Genomic DNA, 26,196 nt, shown 5'->3' on the forward strand with positions numbered 1-26,196 from the left:
AAGCCCACAGTGATAAAGGTCTCGAGCTCGACCGCACAGATCCTTCTGTACCTGGCTAGCACAGACGCCAACTGGGTTCTGGACCTCTGCAACAAAATAGGGACAAATGAAGAGAAGATCTCTAAGTCATTGCAGTTAGTGATTGGCACTCATCATTTGGCATAACTGCACTTATTGCACAAGTTCCTTGAGGCACTCTTCCTATGATCTCTGTAGAGGGATATAGAGAGCTTCTACGAACTGTGTCCAGGACCCTCTCATCTCCATGGGCTGGACAGGAACTTCTACTCAGACATGGAGGGGAGCAGGATAGGTCACCAGAGGTTCATGAGAACCTTTGGGCTTGCATTCAGACATCTGTAAACAGAGACTCATATCCACAGCAGTAGCAGAGCTCACATCGGCCTGTGTCCCAAGGAGTATTCTATAGGATGGAAGGAAACTAACACCTATATTTCCATCCTTGACAGATGGGCAGAGGCCTATTGTTTCCTCTCTTCAAAACTTCAGCCCACCAGGTTGCAGCAGATTTTTCTTCCTCAGTGTTGACAAAGGGATTAGTTCCATATCACAACTATGCTTTGCCCTCTGGAGCATCTGTATTTTTCCACACAGCACAAGAGGCAGCCTCTCTCTTATATCGCAAAGGAGTGAAGAATGTCTTTGTAAAACAAGCGTCTGAGTTAATAACAACTGTTGAAGGGATGCACTTTTTAATTTGGAAGTTACAGCATGGGAACTGAGTTTCACGACCAGAAGACAAGTCTCGCAGAGTTTAGTTGACAATGGACAAGGGGTAATGTGGCATATATGAGGGAACTACGGATTAGCGTAGGAGTACCAACTAACGACACATTAGTCTGTTCTCTTAAAAAACGCATGCTGAATCTAACCCCACCCCTGATGCTCCTCCATGCAAGCCAGGAAAAAAGAGCACAAAGGAAGTCTCATAACTATGCCTAAAATGAAATATAGATGTTTTGCTTGAACTCATCTCCTATGACACACTTGGTTCTGTACCTGAAAACAAGAGTCCAGGACTGCCGAAGGCAATGTAGTAGAACCAGAGTGACACACCGAGTATTGTACAGCTTGTCTCTTGAATCTGATGGTGCGAGGAGAAGAAATTTCCTAGAAGCAAAAAGCCGACTGCCCAGTACAAGGGAGTATTTTGGGCCCTGATGTCTACATTATGGATACAGTTAACAGCTATACTGAAGTAGAATTACTTTGAACCATGACTGAAAAACTACAGAAACATGCCTTTATCTCCATAAAGTGTGTTCACTGAGTCTTTGAATCATGGATATATATCTGCAGCACTGCCTTGCTTGATACGGCCTCCTGGTTTGACGGGCTTGGATTGCTAAGACAACATTTCTGTTATTTGCCAAGAACAACAAGCATGACATTTTATAAAGCTGGCTCAATGTCATGGACTTTGATGACTGTGAACCCAAACTTTTACTGAATCTTGGACACTAGATTAACCATTAAGGAACCCATTGTCAAAAAACAATGATGGCCTGGTTAAGCTCTCTCTTCTAAAGAAAGTGACTTCAGACCAGCTGTTCAAGACCTCATACTCTTGTGTCTGGATGGAAGCAGTGCTCCACTGCCTCCCAGATTTCACATTGACTCCTTTTATGGGGATCCTACATTCTGCCACACATCTCATCCAGGGCTAGAAGACATATTACTGCACCACCCCTTCCAGATGGAACTCCATTGGTTCTCAGCGCCGGCCCGCACTATCTTCAAAACTTGCTGCATAATTTACAGAGCCATTGTGACAAGCACCCCCTTATCAAGCTCATTCTTTCCAGGTGGCTCTCGGTACACCCACAGCTAAGCCACCTTCAGTCTGGAAACTAAGAAGTGTAAAAAACTAAATGCAAGGCTGAAGGCCTTTTCTATCTATGTGTTCAGAATCTGAAACAATATCCCTGCATCTATAAAGACCAGCCCAACACTGCTCCAAAATAGAGAAAAATTGACGACACGCATCTTTAAAGAATGCTACATCACACTGCAGTAACAATCCAATAACTTTCTACCGCTCCCTCACTGACAGTATGTGTCTTTCATCCGTTGAAACACTCCGCTGCCTTTTCATCTAGGTTCACTCTATACAAATATCACATAAATAAATGGGGCATTATTCATAAAGATAACTTTCCATTTTGAGTAATTCATTCTTTTTGAGTATGTTTACTACTTTTTGGCTATTCACAAATTTAGAGTACTACTTTATTCCAAAAATGTAACTTACACAGCTCCACCAAAATGAAGGGTTGGGGGCTGGATACCTTTGGGTAGTTTACACTTTTGAGTAAGTTTACTGCCCTATTGGCTATTCACGAAATAGACTTGTAAGTTACATATTTGGAGTGAATTTACACTTTGATTTTCTGAAAGTGAACGTTAAATGTCACATGTAGACTGCAGCAGATATTGTGCCATCCAGAAAACTGGCAAGGAAAATATGGCTCAAGGTCTTCCTGACTATTTCAGCTTAAAACTTGCAAACAGGCCTGCCAAAAATAAATTTTTGACAGGTAGGAAACCTACTTTTTAAGCCACAAAGTCCAATAAACGACTATTTTTAATATTTGTAAAAAAATCCAATTAAATGGTAAAGATGTTTTTTTAAATAAATCTATAGGAAAAGCATCATTAACAAAATCATATTTTCTCTGCCTGAAGCTGCAGCTGACCTGCCAGTGATGCCTTTGATGAGGTGTGAAATACCTCTCCCAGAGCACACAGTGACTTGTTCCTTGCAGGATGGCTTTGGTAAGGTATGTATCACAGCTTATCCCCAGAAATGCAGTAAAGGAGAGCGCATGAACGCCACTTGCTTGAAGGAGATCAGGGGTGTGCTTTTATGCACTTTTAATGATAAGGGAAACCTGGAGTAGTGGGGTATTTTGATCCCTGGATAAACTTTAGTTTCCATGGCTTCAGTCTCAGTGGAGGAGAGAGCTGGCCCCAGAACCAGTTTAGAGTTGTTGAGTGGGAGGGAACTGTCTGGTATCCTAGACACACCCTCAAGAGTGGCACAAGTACTGCCCAAGGGAAGAAAGGTTCTGCAGTGTTAGATTTTACTGAGACTAGTACACTGCATGATAGTTTTCAGTAAGACACACAGGTTGTGCTGAAAAAGAATCAAGTAGGAAAGTTTGCCCTTGGGGAACTTTTACGCATTTGTCAAGGAGTGTTGAAGAGCTACCCCCACCCACTGGTGAGTAAATTGAACAAAAGTAGCACAACACCTCGACTCCTCAGAACACATCAAAATCTGAACATAAGTAAACTGGACCTGCTGTCTGGGACCTGTGTGAAAACTTGAGGGGCTAGGCTAGATCTCACTTATTCTCTGGACTGATTAATGGAATTCAAGAGTCGTTTGGTTGAACTTTTGTGTGGCTACAGGCACACTAAAAGTTGTAAGGGGTCTTTCCCTGGAGTGACCAGATAACCAGTGACAGGTACATCCCAGCTGGATTGGGTTGTGACCTCTACTGGAGTGGTTCCCGTTCTGTGAGCACTAACAAAACAAGCAGCTGCAGTTGGACCTCATCCAATGACTATCTGACTTCGAGAGACCTTTGTTAGATGTAGCCTTCAACCTTGTGCCACTGGAAGATTTCCATAAAAATACTGAGTCAGAAGTAAAACAAATTCACTGGGATGACCCTTTTGGTGTATGTGACTACCACCCCATCACGTTCATTCTGAAATTGTGTCTAGTTCCCGGCCAACTGAGAACAATGACTTCAGATTGGTGTTTTAGTTTTTTTTGGTGCGTTTTGCCTTTTTAAAAATACTTTATACGCTTTCCTTTATAGGATTTCAGAAGTTTTGGAGAGGTTATAATTATAACATCTTTATTTTTGTTTATGTGAATGTTATTTTATGTTTTGACCTTTTTATTGTTTTGGTGTTGTTAAATGCTTTAAACATTTCCCTAAGTTAAGTCTTTCTGCTGTGTGCCATTGCTATAGTTGGTCGAGCACACGTTTGTTATTGAAACTGTTTTTAACCTGACAGGATTTTGGACTTTGTACTTGGGAAGGACTCGCAACCAATAACCTATTTTCTTACAGATATCCAAGGGACAATTTGTTTTATCCTTAATAGATCATTTGTTTTACACAGTGTGGTTGCTGAGTCATAGCTTCAGAGTGAACTCCATCCCTCCAATGTGCTAGTTGGAATCCAGAAAAAGGAGAATGAGTGAGGATTATACCAATAGATAGGAAAAATGGTAAAACAAGGAGAATGCTCAAAACGCACAAAACTTAGCCCTTGTTGATTGATTTGTGTTCCAAATGAAAGCAGCAATTTAATCTGATATGAGCAGGCAGTGCACAGATTTGGAATGGGGTAGAACCAGGAGGACTAGTCATATTTTGAACAGTTTGTGGAAATGATTGTATTAGTAGTGAATGAATATTAGTACATAAGTAGATTTATCTGCATCAAGTGCAGAGCTGATGTGCATAATCCCATCCATTTGCAGGGATGGAGACACATTTACTTTCTGGTTAGTGAAAGTTGTGAAGGTGGAATACATATTATGTGCGGAGATAAGGGCTTCATGGAAGAGCCCCTAGGGAAGAGCTTAGATTTGGAAAATAGAGCAGGAGTGCAATATTAAAGGTAGCGCTAATAGTAATATTTACGATTGGTTGGTGGGGAGCAGTTGAATATTGGATTGGGCAAGGTATGGGTTTCAACATGAGTGCAAGTTCTTGAGTTGCTGAGGGCATGGGCACCCAGGAGATATTGTTAAAATCATGATCTGAGCAGATTGGGTAATAAACGATTGGAAACTCAGATAAGGACGTGCGAGGGATGGATGACACAGTATTACATCTAAGCACTTCATCAAGAAATGGGCCAAACCGGCTACAATCTGTAATTCCCAAAATAAAGCACGATAAAAGCTCCGGTCGTTTCACTCAATGGGAGTGTGGTTTATTTTGGAAATTGAGGATTGTACACTTTGGCACATTTCTTAATGAAGTGAGAGGAATGGCTTCGTGAGATTAGTCATTGGTGACAATCACCAGCTCCATCGTTTGAGGGGCTCTCTCAGCCATATGCATCATCTTCAGTAAAGAGGTGCCGCTTGAGATACTATCGTGCAGTCCATCCCCCGCACTTCCCAGTTGGAGGTTCTCATTGTGTACTATCATTGGGTGCTCGTGCTCCACAACGTTCCCCATGCCCTGATGAAGACCCTCTTTGATGGTTTTGAGTAGCCACGCAGCTTTTAGGGTTGAAACGTTCTTCAAATAGACTGGACATGCTGTCATTTTCCCCTCCCTGGGATGTCTAAGGATTTCTCCTAGTCGCCCTGGATGAATTTGGTTTAATTTGTATTGCCAGACAGCCAGCAGTCAGCCTTTGCACTGTTCCTTGACTTGACTTGTAAATTTTGCCCTTGGCTGCTTCTTGTTTTCACAATTCACTTTGCACGAACACTTTTCTAACACTTGTTGCACCAATTTGGAGCAATCGATTTCTGATAAGTGTATATATCATTTTGTAAAGTAATATATATTGTGAATAATACATTCAAAACAGGTGCTGTATTTTTTTAATTCTTTAGAAAACTTGTTTGCGCAATGTTATTGCTTAGATCCCTTAAAGCAATATAGGTTTTCCAAGGATCTTTGTAGGTTCTGACAGGGCTCCATTTCATGTGTACGAATTGTTACCCGGGCCCGGAGGTTCACTGGGTTACCCCTTTAGCTGGTAATGGTTTATCAGTGTCGGTGCTGAGCCGCAGTGACTTTTACTGACCACAGCACCACTATTAGACTCCTAGCGCTAAATGGTTCAGAAACACAGCGCTGTGCTGCAGAATCCTTGGCTAGCTGCAGTGCTGCTGCTGCTGTTCTCCAAATGTCAGATACGTGGGGCCATAGCTGCTACTGTGCAAATCTTGCTAAAGTGGCATTACTTTTGATAAAAATCAGTGTCCAACTGTGTGCCAGTGCCGCAATAAGACCAGTGCTTTATTTGTGCTTGCTGTTTCCGGTGTGGGTCACCTATTTTTGAGGGCCAGCACTTCTTTTTCTGCCTTGAGTGAGCAAAAGACACATATGGGAAAGACGAAGGAAGAGAAACACTAGAAAGCTGCAAGAGTGAGCTGAAGGGGCAGGGAGTGGCTGTAAATGGATTGAAAAGGCCCGAAATGGCTTCAGGATTACGCTGCCTCAGTATTCTGTATTTGCACATTTAATTGCAGCAGGAGGAGGGCTTATGGTGCAGGCACGTTTTTATTTACAAATTAAGCACTGAAGAAGACACTGCTTTTTTTTTAATTTCGCCACAATTGCCTTTCTTCAAAAATGTATAGGAACCCGGATGTTTAGACAGTTACGTCCTGGATGGAGTGCAGTTAAGATGGCTTGCCTGCTTGTTCGAAGGGTGGCCTGGTTAAAGGCACCATGAAGCATCCTCCTACAGTCGGGTAACATTGCCGGGCAAATACACAGAACATGTATTAGGGTTTCCCCTTTTCACATCAGAAAGTCTGCATTCTGTAGTCTTGGTAGATTTTAACCAAGTGGTAGTTGGTTCAGAGTTGGTTGGATTCCTAAGTGCAGGCGCTTAAACTTGAGCTTCATGTGGAACGAGAATCCAAAGTTGAAGTAGGGCTGTGGTTTGAAATACTTTTAAATATCAAGAAGCGATTTTTCTCAGTCACTCCTCTAGCAAGTCCCCAATGTATGAACGTCAATTCGACAAAATGCAGGGGGTGGAGTACGGGGGGAGTGACATAACAAGACATTTGACCTTTACTTTTACTCACACACATGCTTAACCATACACACACTTTTTCTCTGTCACTCCTCTAGCAAGTCCCCAATGTTCTCCATTGCCAATCCCAATTTTACTAGCCATTTAGTCTACGATTATATAAATTGATAGTAACACCCAGTCCCATCCAATCATATGTTATGTTCAATGCACGAAGCACAAAGCTAATGACAAATTTCAAAACAAATAAGCAGAATTCTATATTAACATTCAGGCGCTGTCTAAGCAAGGCTTTGCACTCATTGCCAGCCACTGACTTATGAACCACCAAGGCATCAACCAGTAAATTAAAAAAAAAATCCTCAATACAACCACCAGATTCCGTTCCATGCACGAAGATATAGCGACTTTGGTGAAGCGGGCTCATGCCCGGCAAGTCATTACCACTTAAGGTAAACGTTATGTTTTTCCATCCATCATCCATGAGCGTCAGTTCACCAAAATGACAGGGGTAGCGGAAGTGACATCACAGGCTCTTTGACCTTCAGTTTCATTCATACACACATGCTTACACATACACACATTCACACTTACACTCACTCCCTCTCACGCAAACACACACTCACAATCAAGCACGCACACCTTGGCTGCCAGGGAGAAACAATGTCCAGCTAATTGTATTTTTATTACACTAATAGAGAATAATTCAACATTATTTACTAATTATTAATTAGAGAAAACAACGCAAAAGGAGCCTTACCCACGCCCGTAAGGAAGGAATGACATTGTGCTCCTGACACTGATCTTTGCACCTCTGAATTCCCCTGGCAAAGAGTAAGCCAGGGGTCGCAGCTGCGACCACTGGTAGCCCCTAAATGACGTCCATGCTTTTAGCCCGAGTGCTTTGGCAATTTCTGCTGCACGAGATCTTTAACATTATCAGTGGCCCAGTACTACCTGTGCGAGAAAACTCTTTTTTTGAGGCATTTTTATTCTTATCTGCCAATCCAGGTACAGTTGTTTTTTTACATTTTTTTTCGGATCTGAGCCCGTCTCCTCCCTTTTCCAGTCACTTCTGGGTTCAGCTGCTCAGCTTGTCCCTTGCCTAATAGAATGAATGCTCATTCCTGTGGAGTCTGCTCGATCACTTTTCCAGTCTCCGGACTATCTCTCTCTGAGCGTCTCCAATGCCCTTGATTCTCTGAATGCCAAAATCAGTGCTCATCAGAATTGCTATATCATTCTGTTGCATTTAGTGTTTTATAAACCCATACATTTTAAATCCCACGAGATTCATAATTTTCGGAATTTGATCTGCTTTTGAGAGATTTAGCACTATTTTACATGAATCTCTTATGGATTTTCTCTCCTCCAGTCCTTTCTCCTTAGAAGCTCCTGCTGTTCATTTAGACTAAGATTTGGACAGCCGGTGCCAAGGTATCACTTCTGGAAGTATAGACGTGATATTATGGTGGGGAACTACACTTCTACTCATGGGCGTCGATTCACCAAAATGCCAGGGCAGTGGAAACGATATCACTAGCTGTTGTCGTGACAACATCGCAGGAAGTGTTAATATATGACCTATTTCCCTGTTTGCATTACAGGAAATGAGTGAGTTTACTGGATGTTTGCACCCGATGACCTAACTTGGAAACATAACCTGCCCTTTGGAATGCTGGGACTTAATCGGTGACTACATGCTGCACTGAGATGTGTGAAGTGGATGACAAGCCCACTGAGCTATCAAGAATATATTCAACAAGTATACCCGTCCGTAAATTTCACGGACTGCCCGTAATTTCGCCCTGCTGTCCCTTGTCCGTGATGAAAGGCTTAAGGGACAGCATTTGTCCGTAATTTTACCCTTTCACCAAAAGGACAATGGACGGTAGGGCGAAATTACGGGCAGATCAGTTTTCCCAGCTGGACTGAAAGGCAGGGAGTCTCCTGTGTGTGTTCTGAGGGAGGTAGGGGCAGACAGATTAAAAAAAGGCCTTCTTGCCAGGGTAAATATATTCAAATGTGCACAACTGGTAAATCTGCAAATGCAAAGGGGCTTGAAAACCTGCATTGACTTTAATCAAAGGAGTCACTTGAAGCTTTCTGATGGCAAAGATATTTTCTTTTATGAGAGATGCTGTAATGGTGTTCCAAGGTGAGTTGTAGTGTGTGTTGTTTTAATGGACTGTTATAAAAAATGTTAGTACTAGGTATAAATTGTATATTATTCAAATCTGTATTTGAGAAGCACTTTTTATTATTTAAACAAAATGTATTTGAGCATTTTGTAGCAGCCTATATTATGATGTAATTGTATTTATATAGCGCTTACTACTCCTGACGAGGTGTCAAATGCAGGTTTAAAATAAGGACTTACACATTCACAGTTCTTTAAGGGACCTCGGTACTTTATAGTACTAACAAACATTGGCAAAGCCAATAGGTCTCGTCTACGCAAGAGTTATTGGCATTGCCAATGTGTTTTAGCCATGTTATACACCACAGTGGCTGCTGCTCCTGGCTAAAAGTTAGTGGCATAGTTGCGTGGAGTGGAGGAGAGTGGCATAGAAGCAGTGGCATAGTGGTGCAGAGTACAGTGCAGTGGGGTACAGTGCAGTTGTTTAGAGTGCATTGGCGTAGAATGCAGTGGTTTAGAGTGCAGTGGCATAGAGTGATGTGGGGCAGAGCAGAGTGACACAGAGTGCAGTGGAATAGAGTGGCATACAATAAAGTGGCAGAGAGTGCAGTAGTGTAGAGTGGTGCAGTGGCATAGAGTGCAGAGCATACTCGCTTGGCAGACAGTGCAGTGGCGTAGAGTGGATTAGTGTAGAGTGGTGTAGTGCAGAGTACAGTATAGTTCTGTAGAGTGCAGTTGTGTAGAGTGGAGTGATGCAGAGTAGAGTGGCATAGAGTGCAGTGGCATAGAGTGCAGTGGCGTATAATGCAGTAGTACAGAATAGATTGGTGTACAGTACAGTGGCGGAGAGTGCAATGTTGCAGAGTAGAGTGTCAGTGCAGTGGAGTAGAGTGGCACAGAGAGCAGTGGCATGGAGTACAGTGGTGCAGAGAAGAGGGCAGTGGCATACAGTGCAATTGTTTAGAGTGCATTGGCGCAGAATGCAGTGGCATAGAGTGGCATGGGGTAGAGTAGCATAGAGTGTAGTGGAGTAGAGTGGCATGCAATAGAGTGGCAGAGAGTGCAATGGCATAGAGTGTAGTAGTACAGAGTAGAATGGTGTAGAGTGCAGTGTTGCAGAGTAGAGTGTCAGTGCAGTGGTGTAGAGTGGTTCAGAGAACAGTGGCACAGAGTACAGTGGTACAGAGTAAAGTGCAGTGGCATACAGTGCAGTTGTTTAGAGTGCACTGGGGTAGAGTGGCACGGGGCAGAGAAGAGTGGCAAAGAGTGCAGTGGAATAGAGTGTATTGGTGTAAAATGTATTAGTACATAGTAGAGTGGTGCAGAGTATGGTGGCGGCCAGTGAGTATGATGAGAAGACCTGGAGTGGTTTCCATGTTGTAGGAAAGGTCTTTACACCCATTCTATCAGTTTGCCACCAGTTCCTATGGTGTAGAGCTTCTGGCACACCTCTTGTAGGGTTAGAGCCAGGTGGCAGACATGAAATAGGGCATTTAATGATTATTTAATGTAGTTGTAAGTGAGGAGTTGACCGGGTGAAGATGGTAGTCTGCCACAAGGGTTTGGAAATTTAGTAGCTCGCTGTCCAGAAACAAATCCCTCAATTGTAAGACACCTGCAGCATGCCACTGATGGAGTTGCTCTGAGCACAGTTGTCCTGTGTGAGTGGGAAGGCTTAGCAAAGATAGTGCAGGAGCACAGGGTTTCTTCGTGTCAGTGAGTTTACAAGTTCTAGCAAGGCAAGAGAAAGCTGTACATGATAACCCCGGATGGTGATCCGTAGAATGGTCAGTGTGAAGATGGTAGTCTGCCACAAGGGTTTGGAAATTTAGTAGCTCACTGTCTAGAAACAAATCCCCCAATTTTAAGACACCTGCAGCATGCCACTGATGGAGTTGCTCTGAGCACAGTTGTCCTGTGTGAGTGGGAAGGCTTAGTAAAGATAGTGCAGGACCACAGGGTTTCTTCGTGTCAGTGAGTTGACAAGTTCTAGCAAGGCAAGAGAAAGCTGTACATGATAACCCCCGGATGGTGATCCGTAGGATGGTCAGTAGGAAACAATGAGCAGTGCATTAAGCCTTCCTTAAAAGTCTTTATTGATAAACCCCATCTCATGCAGGGAGGTGGGCAGAAAGCCAACGACCCACCCATTGGACCTGTGCAGCTGAATAATAGCATTCTAAGCCCAGAAGACCTAATGAAACCGCACTCACGGGTAGCTTTACAGTGGAAAGAGCTACCCGACTGTGCCGCAGCAACCAAATCAGATGTGTGGCATGCCTGAAGAAGGAATGAAGGACGAACAGGAGAAGGTTTGCAAAATAATCCTATCAGTGGGGTAGCTCATCATCTTCACTAGTGCCACGTGGCCCACTACAGAAAGCAGAAGAGGAGACCAAAAAGCTAACTGGATTTGGAGGGACCATGACTCTCTTCTGAGATTTCCATCCTGCAAATCAGTGGGAGAATTGTAGTTCCTAGTTCAATCTGAGATCTAAGTGTATATAAAGGGGAAAACAGTGCCATTTGTTAAAGAAACGCTAATTACATTTAAACATTTTTACTTTTTGTTTGTGCAATTTACATCCCAAATATTTTGAAGATTCTATATTTACTTGACACTTAGGGATAACCCAGATCACTAGTTTGGCTTTTGCTCAATTTCAAAACCATTTAAAGACATGGACAAAGCGGGCAATTGCCTTGCACAACCTTGCAAGGGGTCTGGCCCCTTCTCACCCTTCACAAGCATGAAAAGCGGACCATTGCACCAGAAGAGTTTGCCAAGGTGGATGAGTGTTGCTCCTTCAACCATTCAAGAGTGCCTCTTCTGTTTCTCTTCTGTGTGCAGAGACAACTCCCCAGGTACCCAATACTTTCCGATAGTCTTGGTGGACCCACCTTGTCTGATTTTAGGAATTGTCCCACCTTGTTCTTCTCTTCCTTATTTATCCAGTTCTTAACAACCCTTTGAATCACTTGCCATGGATCTCTCATTTGAACTCGATTTCATCCCCCTCTTTTATTATCTTTGATTGGTAGTCCGGGCACCCACTTCTGGGATAAATGTAGAGTCCCAGGCATACACTCCGGTGCTGTGAGACTACAGACAAGTTGTGGGTACCTCACGTCCTGACATTAGGTGTGAGAGTGTCGCCCACACCATCTGCCCTGCCTCATTAAAAAAAAATTAGGTTGAAAGTCCATGGGCGGTTGGGATGAGCCAGATAATTTTGTTCAATTTGTTTAAAGTAGCATGAGGTTAATTACCTTAATGTTTCCCAAACCATTTGCCAGGGGTTTTAAAATGTTCAGAAACATAATCAACATTTGTCTGTTTCTTTCTCTTCAAGAAAGATGGGTTAGATTTGGGTAGGGGTGATGGCCTTGACACAGAGCTTAAGGGCATTAATTTACTACTGAACAAGGACATAATGTGACACCTGAATGTAGTATATCAGATGGCAATCACAAAATGACCACAGTGAATAAATAGTGCTATGTTAAAAAAAAGTAAATAAATGCACTGACAACATAGTGAGGCATATCCTCTCTTGGGTGCGTCTGTAAAACTGACATTTGTTGAATTTTTGTCCTGAATTTTGACCCTTTGTCCTGAGTTTTTGTCCTGAATTTTTACCCTTTGTCCTGAATTTTTTACAGTCCTGTCCAGAATATCCCTCAATGCCAAGTGGTCACCCTAGTTTATTTATGTATCCAAACTTCCCAACGATTGATGTGCTGGGCAAAAAAATGCAGTAAAATAAAGGAGTAAGTTTAACTTACTCCTCTGTCTCTCTCTCTCTCATGCCCTTCCAATTTGCCCACCTTTCCCAGGCATGATCAGGGATCACCAAGTTACTCTCACATCCATGTACACATGATAATAAGGGCAGAATGTGAAGGTGGCTGCTAAAAGTCCATATTAGTTTCTGTTCTTGGGGATGCCCATATGACCAAAATGCTAGTGGTTGCAAAAGAGATGCCAGGAGTAGAGAGCTGCCAGGAATAGCGAGAGGTAGCAGGTGCTTCTCCTAGCAACACCAAAAAGCCGACCATGCTTCCCCTTGAGATGAAGACATCTGAGAGTCTCTAACCAGAAATAAAAGCCACGCACAGCTTTTTCTGTTATCTAGTAGTATTTCAGAAACTGTCTTGCAGATATCAATCAATTACATTCCTAAATGTCTGGAAGGGGACTTCCCGTGAACCAATATAATTTGACCAAGGAATCGGGTAACAAACACAGCTATAGATGCGGAACTCGGAAGCGTAGATGTAAGAAAATATCCTTCCTATGTAATACAGTGTTGAAAAGTGGGCAGCACCCCAATAGCAAGTCAAAAGCTCATCATTTTAGGTTTTACTTGAGGGCGATGGTAAGTACATACTGCATCTAGCTGGTACGTCCTGTGGCCTACCCGGAAGGGGAAATATCCTGTGTTTGGGCATTTTCTGATGAGAATGTATATGGTTTGCTCTGAGTCCCGTGCCCATAGTTTGTAAGTCATACTGCCTCAGCAGCCTGTAGATAGTGATTAATTCTCTGAATGCTGTTCGATTAACCCGAGAAACTCACTGGTCCAGTTCTAGGTGAGTGTCTACCTTTCCAAGACCGGCCCAGTTTGCCCAGGTAACATGAGTTGACCCATTCTATTATGGTCAGTGACACCAACCACTGCATGTATTCCTGATATGTTAATGGTACCTCCATGTATTAAGGACCTTAATGTGCTGGCGAACTATCCAGCATATATTGAGTATAGAATTCTGTAGATCTATATCGGATATATAGGTTCTATGCAGCACAATAATGACATGTTTGCATGGTATGGAAAGCAGCCAAAGTGAGACCCAGTAACAACCCACCGAGCAGAGCTTCTTTTTCAAATATTAAGCATAACAAACTTCAGAAGAAGAGGGCACTCCTTTCCGATCCAACGGAGTGAAATGTATATATACCAAGCTAAGGATGAACTTATTGGATGGCTATTATATTGTAATTCCCTCTATGTACCGCCTACTATGCCTGACAGGGCATTGATGGGCTATACGGTGAGTATTAAACTACTGTGGAACCTAGGGTTAGTGGTTAATCCAGTGGTTAATTGGCTATTTGGTTCGATCTTGTACTTTCTAGGGAAACATTTCATGTACTTACTTCAATTTCTTGTATGTTACGCTTTGAGACTGACCTCACAATAGAGACCCTTAGGGGCCATAAATAGGAGCAGAGACGAATGTAAGACAACTAAATACAAAGAAAATACTGTACATTATATGTAGAATGTCTATCTTTATTTTTAACATTTGTATTTAATTTTCTATCAGTACAGTGAAAAAGAAAATACAGTGCACTTCTGAAGGAGAATATATCACATAGGAGGTTGTCATGACAGGCAAAAGTGTACTCGTAATACAACATACCACTAGTGAAACAGATTGCAGTGTGGACAAGGTACGAGGGAATGTGAGGTTGTCAGAAGGCAACCCAATATCCGTAGATGGACTAGAGACTAACCCCTGTGTTGACAAGTTACCTGATAGCCACACCAGAGGTGCACATTCCAAACACAAGTGAAAAAATCAGGGGTACGCAGTGAGCTTCGCTGGCAGAGTTAACAGAGTTTTTGGGACTCCGCGCTCTGCTTAGACCATGGAGTTCAGCCAAAAACTCCACTAGCCCTGACAGCGGAGCAGAGCTCACCGAGTGCGCACTGCAGCCCAGACAGTCTGCGCTTGCGCTGTGTGGCCCATAACTGGGCTGCAGTACGCACTCGTCCCAATGTCAGTGGCGTGGAGCTGCTGCAAGCTGCGGGGCTGCACTGGTGCTAGCTCCGGATCCCGGCCTCCCTCCTTTCACTATCCTCAGCAGCCCGGCTGGGACCAGGGTGCAGAGGGAGGTAGAGAGCCAGGCCGCTGGCAACGAGGACTCTGGGAGTCAGTCCCAGGTACAACCCTTGTTATGCTTTCTCTTCTATGTGCACATGGGGGCTGGCACTGGGCATAGACAGTATTTGCATATGAGGGGGGAGGGTTTGGAGGTCTGGGCTTGGAAAAAAGGAAACTTGCCGTCAGAACGGCACTTGAAAAGAACCTGTCTCCGCACAGTCCCTGGAAAAGGAAGTGGTGTTATGGGGTACGGTGCTGAGACCAGCAGAGAGAGCTGGAGACCAGGTGAGTTGTAGTCCGGCACCCCCCGCCAGAGAGAGATGTGTGTGGCCTGAGAGAGGGCCTTAGAGCCCAGTGGCAAGCAAGGCTGGGCACTTTTAAAAATACCAGGCTGCTGCTGGTGACGAGCTGGTTTGCTGCTGCTATTGCTGGGCTCTAAAGAAAGGGCAGTCTGAGGCTGTGTGCAAGCGCACAGGAAGCAATTGCAAGGCTGGTGCAAGACAGGGGGTGTGCTTGGTCCTCCATAGCAAGTTTGTGAATGAGGGCAGTTGGTGAAGGGACGTGTGCAGCTGTGGAGAGCAGCAGTCACCAGACTACAGTAGTGAGCTGTGTCAGCACAAGAGGCCTGAAACAGCTGCTTACTCTGCCTAGGGCCCTGACCTCAATGTATCCAATCTCAGAGGTGCTAAGCTTGCCTGGTTAGCCAGGCCTGACCCTGCTTAGTGCTTCCAAGATTGGGTGCATTCAGGCCAGGGTGCCAGTAGGGCAGGCGGCACTCCACAGATTTCAGAACTCCGAGGAATTCCACAGAGTGTTAAGCCAGCTCTGCAGAATCCCGTGGAGTAGAACTCCGTGAGCTCCCCCTGGGCCTAGAAAAATCAAAACACAAATAAAAAATCCAAGCAGCAAAAGAACCAGCCAAAAATGAGGAAAGCATGAGAGGGAAGAGAGAAAGAGAGGAAGAAGAGGGTATATAATGTGTAAAGTTGCCAGGACTGTCAATGCCCTGTATCCAGTCAGTGTCAGCCTTGTCAGACACTCACTCTGTAATCCCTAGAGGCACAGGATGCCAGTTGTGTTATAATAGTGACTTGCTTTTCTGTAAATAATTATCTAAGGTGTTCCATAAGTGTCTAGAGCTGGAGGTAGTACATTATGTGCTTCTAATAGAACATAATGTTTCACAACTTTTTGAAGGGGATCATAGAGGTTGATTTCCACTCCATTAGATCAACATTGGTGCCCACCGCTAGTAGTAGGTCCAGCAGCAATGCGTCCTGCTTAGTAAGGTCTAGTTATGGGTGAACTCATTAGTAGTCCCAAGGCAACTGTCAAGAAGTCAATCATAAATGATTTTCCCAAGATATCCTGAATCAGGGATTGAACTCTGCCTCATAACCGTGGTGCAGATTTACAGGGAAAGAGGATGTGGTTTAGGGTACCTACGCTGCCCTCGCATCTCCAACAAACATCCAACTTGGACAGACCAAAATCTAGTTTGTGCTAAGGCATGAATAATTTTTGCTATAAAAGGGGATGACCATATTTTTCTCCATATTGCATCTGAAGAAGGCATGATATTTGGAGTTCGGATGTAAACAGCTCATTTCCCTCTAAGCCTCATCAGATACTTTTTTGGTTGGCTCAAGCAATTTGTAGATATGTGATAAAGAGTAACCAATCATCCTAAAATTACCAAGCAGCCCAGGAAGATCAAGTGGGTGGGGCTTGGCTAGACTTCCAATTATGCCCTTTAATTTAAGAAAATTATAGAATTCAGTGTTGAGTAGGACACATTTCTCATGCAAGGTAGAGAAGGGGTTATGGTAAAATGTGCTCCCAGGTCTCCTATGGTATTTATGCCATTACTGGCCCAAAATTCTGTTTTTGCCTCCATCTTAATTTTGTGATTATGCCACTGAGAGGTGCTCCAGCATATTTCACCCTCGCAAGTAATAATGCTCTACAGGAGGTCTATAACCTTTGCATCCATCTGGAGGTAAGAAGCAGCTAGCAACATTTCACAAGATAAAGAAACACATTTCACATTACAGTACCACCAATGTGGCCTCACAAGGAAAACCAAGTCTGAAAAAAAGTTCAAAGGGCTTTATTACAAACTAATGCACAGGTTAATGTAAATAATCCTCAAAAACAGACTATAGAGGTATAGGACCTCCATAGGGTGATTTAAGCTCTGGAAAAAGTGAAGTCTTATCAACATTAAACACACAAGACATTCTATAACTATGACACAAAAAAATAATAAAATCACTTGGTGGTTACTGAATATGTGTACTCCACTACTAAACATGGATGTAAATCTAATGCATTAAGTTAAGTTACAGGTTAGGGAAATCCCTACAGATATGTCACTAACTTACATATACAGGGCAAGTCAAATTTGGGAACAAAAAGTAAAAATCAAAAAATGGGGCAAAAATAATTTGGAAGAATGACATCTGGGCATACTGAATACTAACTAGAACTGGTAAAAAGTATGTAAAAATATTCAGCATCAACATTAGAAGAGTCTTCTTTCAGGGTCAAAAAATCCTAAATCTAACTTTCAAAATTAAGGATGGTTGTAAAAAGGAAAACACAAGCTTTTGTTCTATTCTTACAAAAGTCCATAGGGGGTTTAGTTAATGCAGAAGTCACTAGCAATAGTGACAAAAGGGCAAAAGGAATTCAGCAAAGTCTTTGGTCATCGGTATTAGGGAAAATGGCAAAATGTCCATGGCAGGGGCCAGGCTTGAGGTTTCAAGCGGGCAAAAAGAGGTCTGCTCCCAAGCAAAGTCAGGTGAAGAATGTAACAATTCAATCTGGGAGTAGTAAATTAAAATCCACAAATTGTTCGGATTTGTTGAAAGTTCTCAATTTTTGGATCAAACGATTCCATTATCCAATCAGATAGCATCACATGGTGGCCATCTTGCAACAGTTTATCATTATCCCACAATTGTCATGGGAAAGGGGTACATCTACTCCTGTACTCAGCTTACAACAAATAGGTACATCATCTTCCACTTTTCCTGTTTCCAAGGTCATTTTCTCACACTCACGAGGCATAATACAATAAGAAGTTTGAGTTCCAATAGGAATGCAAAGGGAATGGATTTCTAGGAAACATAGCTATCATCTTGTGTGAACAAACTCTAAAAGAAATGTCACGTTAGCAAGTGAAAAAGAACCTTCAATCATAATTTTTGCTAAGTCACAGGCCTCACAAATTACAATGGCCATGCTCAGCAAATAAATTTAAATGTATGTTTTAATTAAACAGCTCAAATCATTTAACATCAACAAATCTTTTGCTTGTTATAAGGAAATCATACTCAGCTCCACATTAAAAGCCCTACACGATCAATGACTGGACTGCATCAACCACAGTCTACACTTCCACAAACCCACCAGACACCTGTGCTCTTCCTCTCTGGGCCTCGCACACACACCCAGAATCTGGTGCAGCTGCAGCGGCATCCGCTCTTTTTCCAACACCACAGCCAAGGTCTGAAATTACCTATCCGCCCCCACTCCCTGAATGGTACCCTGACTCACCCTTCAGAAAGAGACTCAAGACCTAGCTCTTCGACAGAGACTTTGCACCCCAGTGACCAGATACTCCCAGGATTGACAGCGACGTGCTCTACAAATGACTGATTGATTGATTAAAACTGCATTTAAAGGAGAAATATAATTGTAAAATACACTCATCAGCCTACTGCAGAACTGCATTGGGGCAAAATACATAGGTGGTACCACGCGGTTAAAGGTTAGATAACTAAATTGTTTCAATGTAGACTGTTAACTAGGGAAACAGATAACATCAAAACGATTATGCTTTTCTACTGTGAATGCGCATTACTTTGGTTCTCAGGTGCACCACTTTACATCTACACTGCTAGACACTATTACTCTCGAATGAATATATGGTCACTTTAAAGGCTATTCTGTGACAAAATTCATGGCAGCCTTATCTGCACTGCATAGATGGTCTGTACTACGCTGGACAATTTGTTACTTAGCAGCTTGTCTATCTGTAGTAAGGCAGCTGTAGTGTCCAACATTAGGGATTTCAAGTGTTCCAAGGGAAGCTTTGCTACATGATGGATAGATAGTGTAGAGGTAAGGAGCGGTGGGTAAACCAGTCGGGCCTCAATTTGCAAGCGTGTTGGGGCGCCATCCTCTTATAACCTGCACCACCAGGTGCCTTGTGATGCAAAAAATGCTTGCTGGTATCTTCGGAAGTCAGGGAGATTTAGGCACCCTGTGACCTTGGTCAGTTTCAAGGTATTGAAGAAGATTCTGTCTCTCTTGCCATTCCATAGTAATTAAGAAATGTATTTGTCCACAGTTTTAAAAAAAGAGGACGAGAGTGTGATGGAGAACATGCTGGGGAGAAAGTCAACGAATGGGGCTATCATCATTTTGACTGTCTAAGTCTGGGCCCATAAAGTAACATGTTTAGAGGACCTTGTATCCAGTAGATATTTTATTTTGAACAGTGCTTTGTTTTCATTAATAGTAAGTGACCTTTTCAAATCTTTACCAAACCAGATACCCAGGTTTTTTTTTGGAAAACTTTTTAATAATTTTCCAGCCACGTTCTGGGGATATCTTACACTACAAGCATAGCCTGTACCAGTACACATAAATGCATTGCACAACAATATTTTAACAATGGTCGTCCATTGGGCAGAACTAGAATAAATACAAAATTCATGCATGCATTCCTCCTCTACCCTCACACATCGGGCACCTCCCTCTCCTGTTGGCCTTCTGTGCCCCTGCTTGGCCTTCCTGAGCCCCCTGTAAGACCATCATGTGACTGGGCAAGGCTCCAAATGTATTCCTCTGACCTCCACCTAACCCTTCCATATCTTATAGTGTTTCTTTGGGCAACCTCTTGCTTTATAAATGGGGTGATGCCCAGGTATTTAAGGGAGTCTGGTTGCCACTTCAACCTGAATCACCAATCACTCATGCAGTACAGTAGACATTTAGTGGGAAGACCTTGGTCTTGTCCTGGTTGAGAGAGTAACCTAAGACCAACGAGTAGCTCTTTGTCTTGTGCATTAAGTGGGGGATGGTCAGATCAGCTTCCTCAGTAAATATTAGGACGTCGTTTGCATAGCCAGCAGGCAGTTACCTGTCAGAACTGAAGGGGGATACCCTTAATGTCATAATTATGTCTACATGTCAAGAGCAGCAGTTCAATAACCAACAGAAATAGGAGTGGGGAATGAGGGCAATCCTGAAGCATGCCCTTGATAGGGGAAAGGACTGGAAGAGGTGAGCATTTGCCCTAACCTTCGCTATTCAGTTTGAATAAAGTGCTATAGCAATGCAAATAAAATCCTCCCTTAAATGACACTTATGTAGTGTTGCGTGGAGAAAGGTACTTGAGACCTTGTCAAAAGCTTTTTCCGTATCTAGCACCAGTGCAACTGTCGGGGATTTAAGGAGCTTCGCTTTATCAAGTGCATGGCAAAATAATCTGATGTTGTTGGCATCAAGTCTGCTTTTCAGGAAACCGGTCTGTGAGGGAGAAATATGTTGACTGTTGCCAGTATGTGTGTAATAATTTCTGCATACAGTTTGCAATCAGGGTTGATTAAAGAAATGGGTCTATAATTTTTAACATCCAAATTGCCCTTCCCCTCCTTCGGGATGACCACTATTTTAGCCTCGGTTGCAGGGTCTGAGATGGATCCAGAATCTGTGTATTAGTGGAAAGCAGAAGAAACAACATTCTTGGATGAATTCCTTATTGTGAGTATGAGGGATTTGTTCTTAGTATACTTCAGGTAGTTGGCCAGCATTTACCCCACTCAGTTTCTTTTATATAATTTCCCAGCTGCAGAGAACTCGACCCACTTTTGTGCTCTCTTGCTCAATAGTTTGTTGTATTCGTATTGCAAATTCTGCAGCTTTGTTAGATCTGCCGACAGCTTGGTGTGTCTTAGCTCAGTTGACCTTCCTTTTCTAAACTTGTTAATTGTTTGGATAAGGTCTTATTTTTTATTGATATATTTATCAGAAGCCCTCTAATAGTAGCTTTGAGTGCATCCCATCTATTGGTAGCAGAAGTGTCTTTAGCATTATTATCTTTTAGAAATGGCTTTTTGCAACAGCAATTTATTTTCTATTGTCATAATAATCAAGGAGATCATCATTAATGCGCCATTGTCTTGGGGGGAGGGGTCACTGAAGTCAAGGTCTAAAGATACACAGCCAGGGTCCTAGATTACTATTGATTCTATTTTGGGATCTAGGGACATAGCAAGCAATCATTTACTAACCATAATACAATCAATCCTGTAGAAGGAATGGTGTGGTGGGGAGTAAAAAGCCTAGTCACTGCCAGATGTACTGTATAATCTCCATATGTCAACCAAATTGTTATTCATACAGCATATCCTAATTGCTTTGTGATGTACTACCCAGGAACTTGTGTATCAATATATTGGTTAGAGTCCCAGTATATAAAAAAAAGTCTAAAGAAATTCTACATTATTTTTTGTTGTGAAAATCTACCCGACTTTCCTCTTCCAGTCTGTTTGCAGTCAGCAGAGCCCTCTCTGTTAGGAGTTCGAGCCTATGGGTGTATTGCATTTTTATTGTTCAGAAAGTCTACCAGCACTGCCTTCTCCTGTTTACCTGTGGACTAAAAACACAGGCTCCTCATACTATTTTCCAATTAGGGAAAAAGTGTGAAGAGGCAGTGTTTTTTTTATTACATGGGAATATGTTGCGAGATTAGAAGACATAATACTAGCATCACGGGTTCTATCAAGCCAGTTGTTAGAGAATAAGCAAGATTCCTCCAGACGTGACTGACTCTGCTTAGATACAATTTGTTTCAATAATTGTATTTAAAATTAGGTAGCCCTACACTAAGGGAATAACCAAGTGGTAATGTGTATAGAAACAGGCACTAGTGCCCTAATAAATTGCCTAAGGAAGATAAAGCCACTGTTATGCCAATCAGGAAAACTAAGAATCACGCGTCCTGCTGCAGCCAAACAAGTCAAGTAAAACAAAAGAAAAAATAAATTCTTCCATCCCAAAAAAATGTCCGACTACAAAAAACTCAGTTCAAGAACATAAATCACAATATTAAAAAATGGCTTACAAAACTCCCATGTATTCTATCAGAGGAGATGCTAAATGAACTAAGCATCACCACAAATGAAATCCAAATAAATCTAATAGCAGATTCTAATCTTGAAATTGTAACCTGAATAGACCATACCTTTATATGCAAGTTAAAGCAAATAGGAGCCAATTAAAGGCATAAATCCCCAAGGCTCAGCTGGATTTAACACTCTGGTGCTTTCCAGGTACAGCTTCTGACAAATGCCACCCTAGAGAGAGCCAATGAACATCTAGCGGTCTTGGCCAAGGGAGGCTGCAAAGGCCAGGTGGTCTTCATTCATAAAGACAACTACAATAATTACACGTGGAAATCTGGCAAACTCCACCTTGAACTCTTTGGGGAGCATCCTGAAAAACACATAACCAATTCTGTCTCGGCTTGAACATCTAGCCTGCAATTAAAATGGTCTTGTGGACTATATCTTGGATTGGGGAGAAGGCATCAGTCCTGGAAGTAAAACAATTTCTTGAAGACAATGACCTCATTCTTCTACAAGAAACATGGCACCTAAACTCTTGGGAATCACAAGGGTTCAAAATTACTGGCCTTCTAACAAATGTAAACAAGGCCAGGAGAAATTATACAGATCTATAGACTAATTTTCGGCTGAATGAAATTGATAAGACTACTCAGGTTCAACTGCCAGGCAGCACTACTGATAACTGACACTGTTTTAACTGACAACTTATAGAAAACATATATATTCAATTCTCTAAATGGTCAATGCTATAACTCAAAGTAATTTAAAGACCTGCTGGCATTATTGTAAAGGCATAACTACAACAATTTTCTTCCATGATGCCAAATCATCATAGCAGATAACTTCATAACCAAGCTAGGCAATTGGGCTGGGGACAAAGAAGCTGCTGTGATACCCTGGCTGGCTCAATTGTAAGCTAATCCTTTCCACATAAAGACTCCAGTGGAAAGGTACTCAAAATATTTTGCTCCAATATTTTGCATGATTTGTTCCAGTCACACTGCACCACAAGAAAAACAAGCAATCCTCACTTATTGATTACATCTTAATTCCTATAGCAGACTGATCACCGTTCTCAGGTGCCAAAGTACTAGTCGATGTGACCCACAACTCACTGTCGCTCACATGACAAGAAGGAATGAAGAAACCAACACAACACATCTGTTTCCGAAGCCGTCCACTAAGAAATTCAAGGACAATTCAGCATAAAATGGGGAAGAGTTGATAAGGCAGCTCTAGAACAGTGGCTGAAATCTTCATGATAATACACTAATTTCTAAATGAAGAGGGACACAACAGCCCCAAGCACCTGCAGCAGGCAAAAGCATAAAATTCAGTCAGGAAATAACTGAATGCTTCACTCAATGGACCACAAAACCCTCGGGAAGGAACAATGTGTCAAAACATCAGACAACTAGAAAGCCACCTAGTTGAGCATCCAGATCAATAATGAATGCAATTAAACAACAAACACACAGCAGATGTGGCAGTGGGTACAAAGAACATTTCCTCAAAAGGTAAAAGAAATTGAGGAAACAAATACAAGACATTAACAGCAAAGAAAAAAGAAGAAAAATGTATTATATTACAAATGGAAATGGTCTGAACTATAGGAGGCAGCAATAGCAAATGACACAAAGGGATTCTGGAAAGCAGTGATCTGAGGTTTCCATAAAGTCATCTGTACTCTACCATAAAATCTCCGAGACTGCATTGGTCGATCATTTGCAGAACCTTTTTCAAAACTGCATGTCGCCAGGGCCCTTGAACACCACCAGGACCTAATCAACCACATACCAGCTTGGGTTGGAAACTGGCATCAGGTAAAGGAAGAAAGTAAAAACTTGTTCTCTATAAATCTGATTGAATATGTAGCTACACATTTGAAAAATGAAAAAAGACTAGGACCAAATCTCTTTCCCAATGAACTGCTCACAAATTTTCCAAACTGTTGGGCAAATGTTGCAGACTGTCTTCAGTCAGTGCATAGAAACATCCTCTTTCCTAGACAACCTGCTCTGCAGCATCATTGCTGTACCTACAAGAAAGGCAAGATGACAGATCCAAAATTATGCAGATCAATCAATCTAATAGACACCGAAACCAAAATTTCACCAGCATAATCTTGAATAACAATCATTATTGGGAAGAGAATGAAACTGTCCTTTCTTTACATATAAGAGGAATTAAAGCTGGCTCTCTATCAACGACCAAGCCTTCATACTCTAACAGTGTAGTGGATCCTATTTAATTTTATTGGGAACCAGGAGATAGCTTAGCCTTCTGGCTTGCAGGCCTGTGCCTGTCACCTAGTGACTTTTAACTTACTTAGGCTGCTCTGTTTTAGCATATTTATTTAATTATTTCTTTCAAGATGGCTGCTATTTTTATAGTTAGGAAGATGTTTTAATTTCACGTTATCGGTGCCACTCTGTGAAGGCATCACTATCAGTGTCAAAGACAAGTGATATACGTAGGTATTCACATCATGTTCCTTTCCCACTTACGTGTGACAGGAACATAATGTACTTTTGGAGGGAATCGTTTATGTAATTGCCGCCTGAGCATGCCTTCTTCTCTATTGTTTGTGAACATATCTGGGTCAGGGGTCTTACAAAATCTGTATAAATACATCTCATGCAGACAAGGTTATCAGAGGGATTCCTACCAGATGCCATCAACGCTATCTATACTACACCTCGCCTTGATGCAGATCCAGCCTTCGTGTCCCCAAGGAGTCTGATCTAGAGACCTCATTCAGAGGTAATAAGGGTTGCGGGCACTTCTCATGGACCTGGTACTGGCAGATGAGGTTTAACATACCTAGCTCTCTTTAGGTTACAGATTAGGTTCATCATGCTACGGTTTCAGGGCATATTTTACATTTCATGTTATTGCAAGATGGTGGGGGTCTCTCATTTTTACTATTCTGTTTCTTGCATTGTTCATTATCCTAATCATTGCAGCCCATTAATTTTACAGTAGTTTGCAGTCTTGTTAATAAAACCTATTGAAAAATTTACTGCATTTCTTTCATTGCCTGTGTGTGACTGAGACTTGCTGCTCATGTGAGAAAAGGGTAATCTCCTTTTAACCACGACCCCCTGAGATGTTGCATTCTAGAGTCCATGTATAAAGGCTGCCACAAATCACCTTCTACTTTTCGGGGTTTTGGTGAGATACTGCTTATGAGCCGGGACGGTTGGGCCGACAGTTGCGAATTGTTGTAGGATTGGCCTAGTCGCCTACAAACAAACGTGCTGTCATCCCCAAACCAGCAGTCTTGCCTAGGGCAAGAGTCCAGCTATGAAAACAGTTGGTGCTGAAATACACCAAACAGAAGAAGGGTTGCCTCTATGACTCTCTCCTGTGATTCTCATCAGCCTTTGACCTTATGAACAGAAAGATGGTCAAAAGCTGGAAGAAAAGCAACCCGAAACCATTTCCTTAACATGCTAATCAAGAAATGTTAGCCACAATTGTGCACATGAGATATGGTTTAAATATATAGCTGGCTTCAGAATTCCCCCATTAACTCTACGGTCAAACAAGGTTGCCTACTGGCTCCGTTAATATTCAGTATTTACATAAAATACCTAGTGCACAAAATTATGAAGTTTGTTGTGGATGCACCAAAACTCCAGAACATCTTTGTGCTTGTCCTCCTCTGTGCTGATGACTCAGTACTCTTTCAACATGCTTCAAACATTCGAAAACATACTGCTTGGTCACATGAGAAGCTATTGTAAAAGAAGCAGTGTCACAATTAAAGGGAAAAGCAAGCAATGGAAAAGAAAGCTCGAGGTCTCGAGGCACCAGTCCTTGAAACTGAGAGTCAAACAATTCTACCTGGAGAGAGAACCAATTGAAAAGGTGGAGGCAGACCTAAAGCTACCTGGGAATACCTTTTGGTGCCTCAGGCTCGTGGAAACCACACAGAAAAGACTTCTGGGAAAACTAAAGTGATTGCCAAGGGAACCATTCTCTTCACTCGCTGCATTGGAGGCGGGACACTGTCCTTCTTGCAAAACATTGCACAAGCAAAATGGACTCAATCTCTGTCTATGCAGCAGTAGTATTGGTAGCAATGGAAAATACATAGAAACACCACAGAGGAAACTCTGGACATCCCTGCTCTGATCCCACAATTATCTCCACCAGTAGCTTTCTAAGATAAGTGCACATTACACAGGTCGAGCTGCAACTCAAGATAATTGTAGTAAATGCTGATAAATGCTGGAAAGA

This window comes from Pleurodeles waltl, chromosome 4_2 (assembly GCF_031143425.1).
Source record: "Pleurodeles waltl isolate 20211129_DDA chromosome 4_2, aPleWal1.hap1.20221129, whole genome shotgun sequence".
Lineage (NCBI taxonomy): Eukaryota > Metazoa > Chordata > Amphibia > Caudata > Salamandridae > Pleurodeles > Pleurodeles waltl.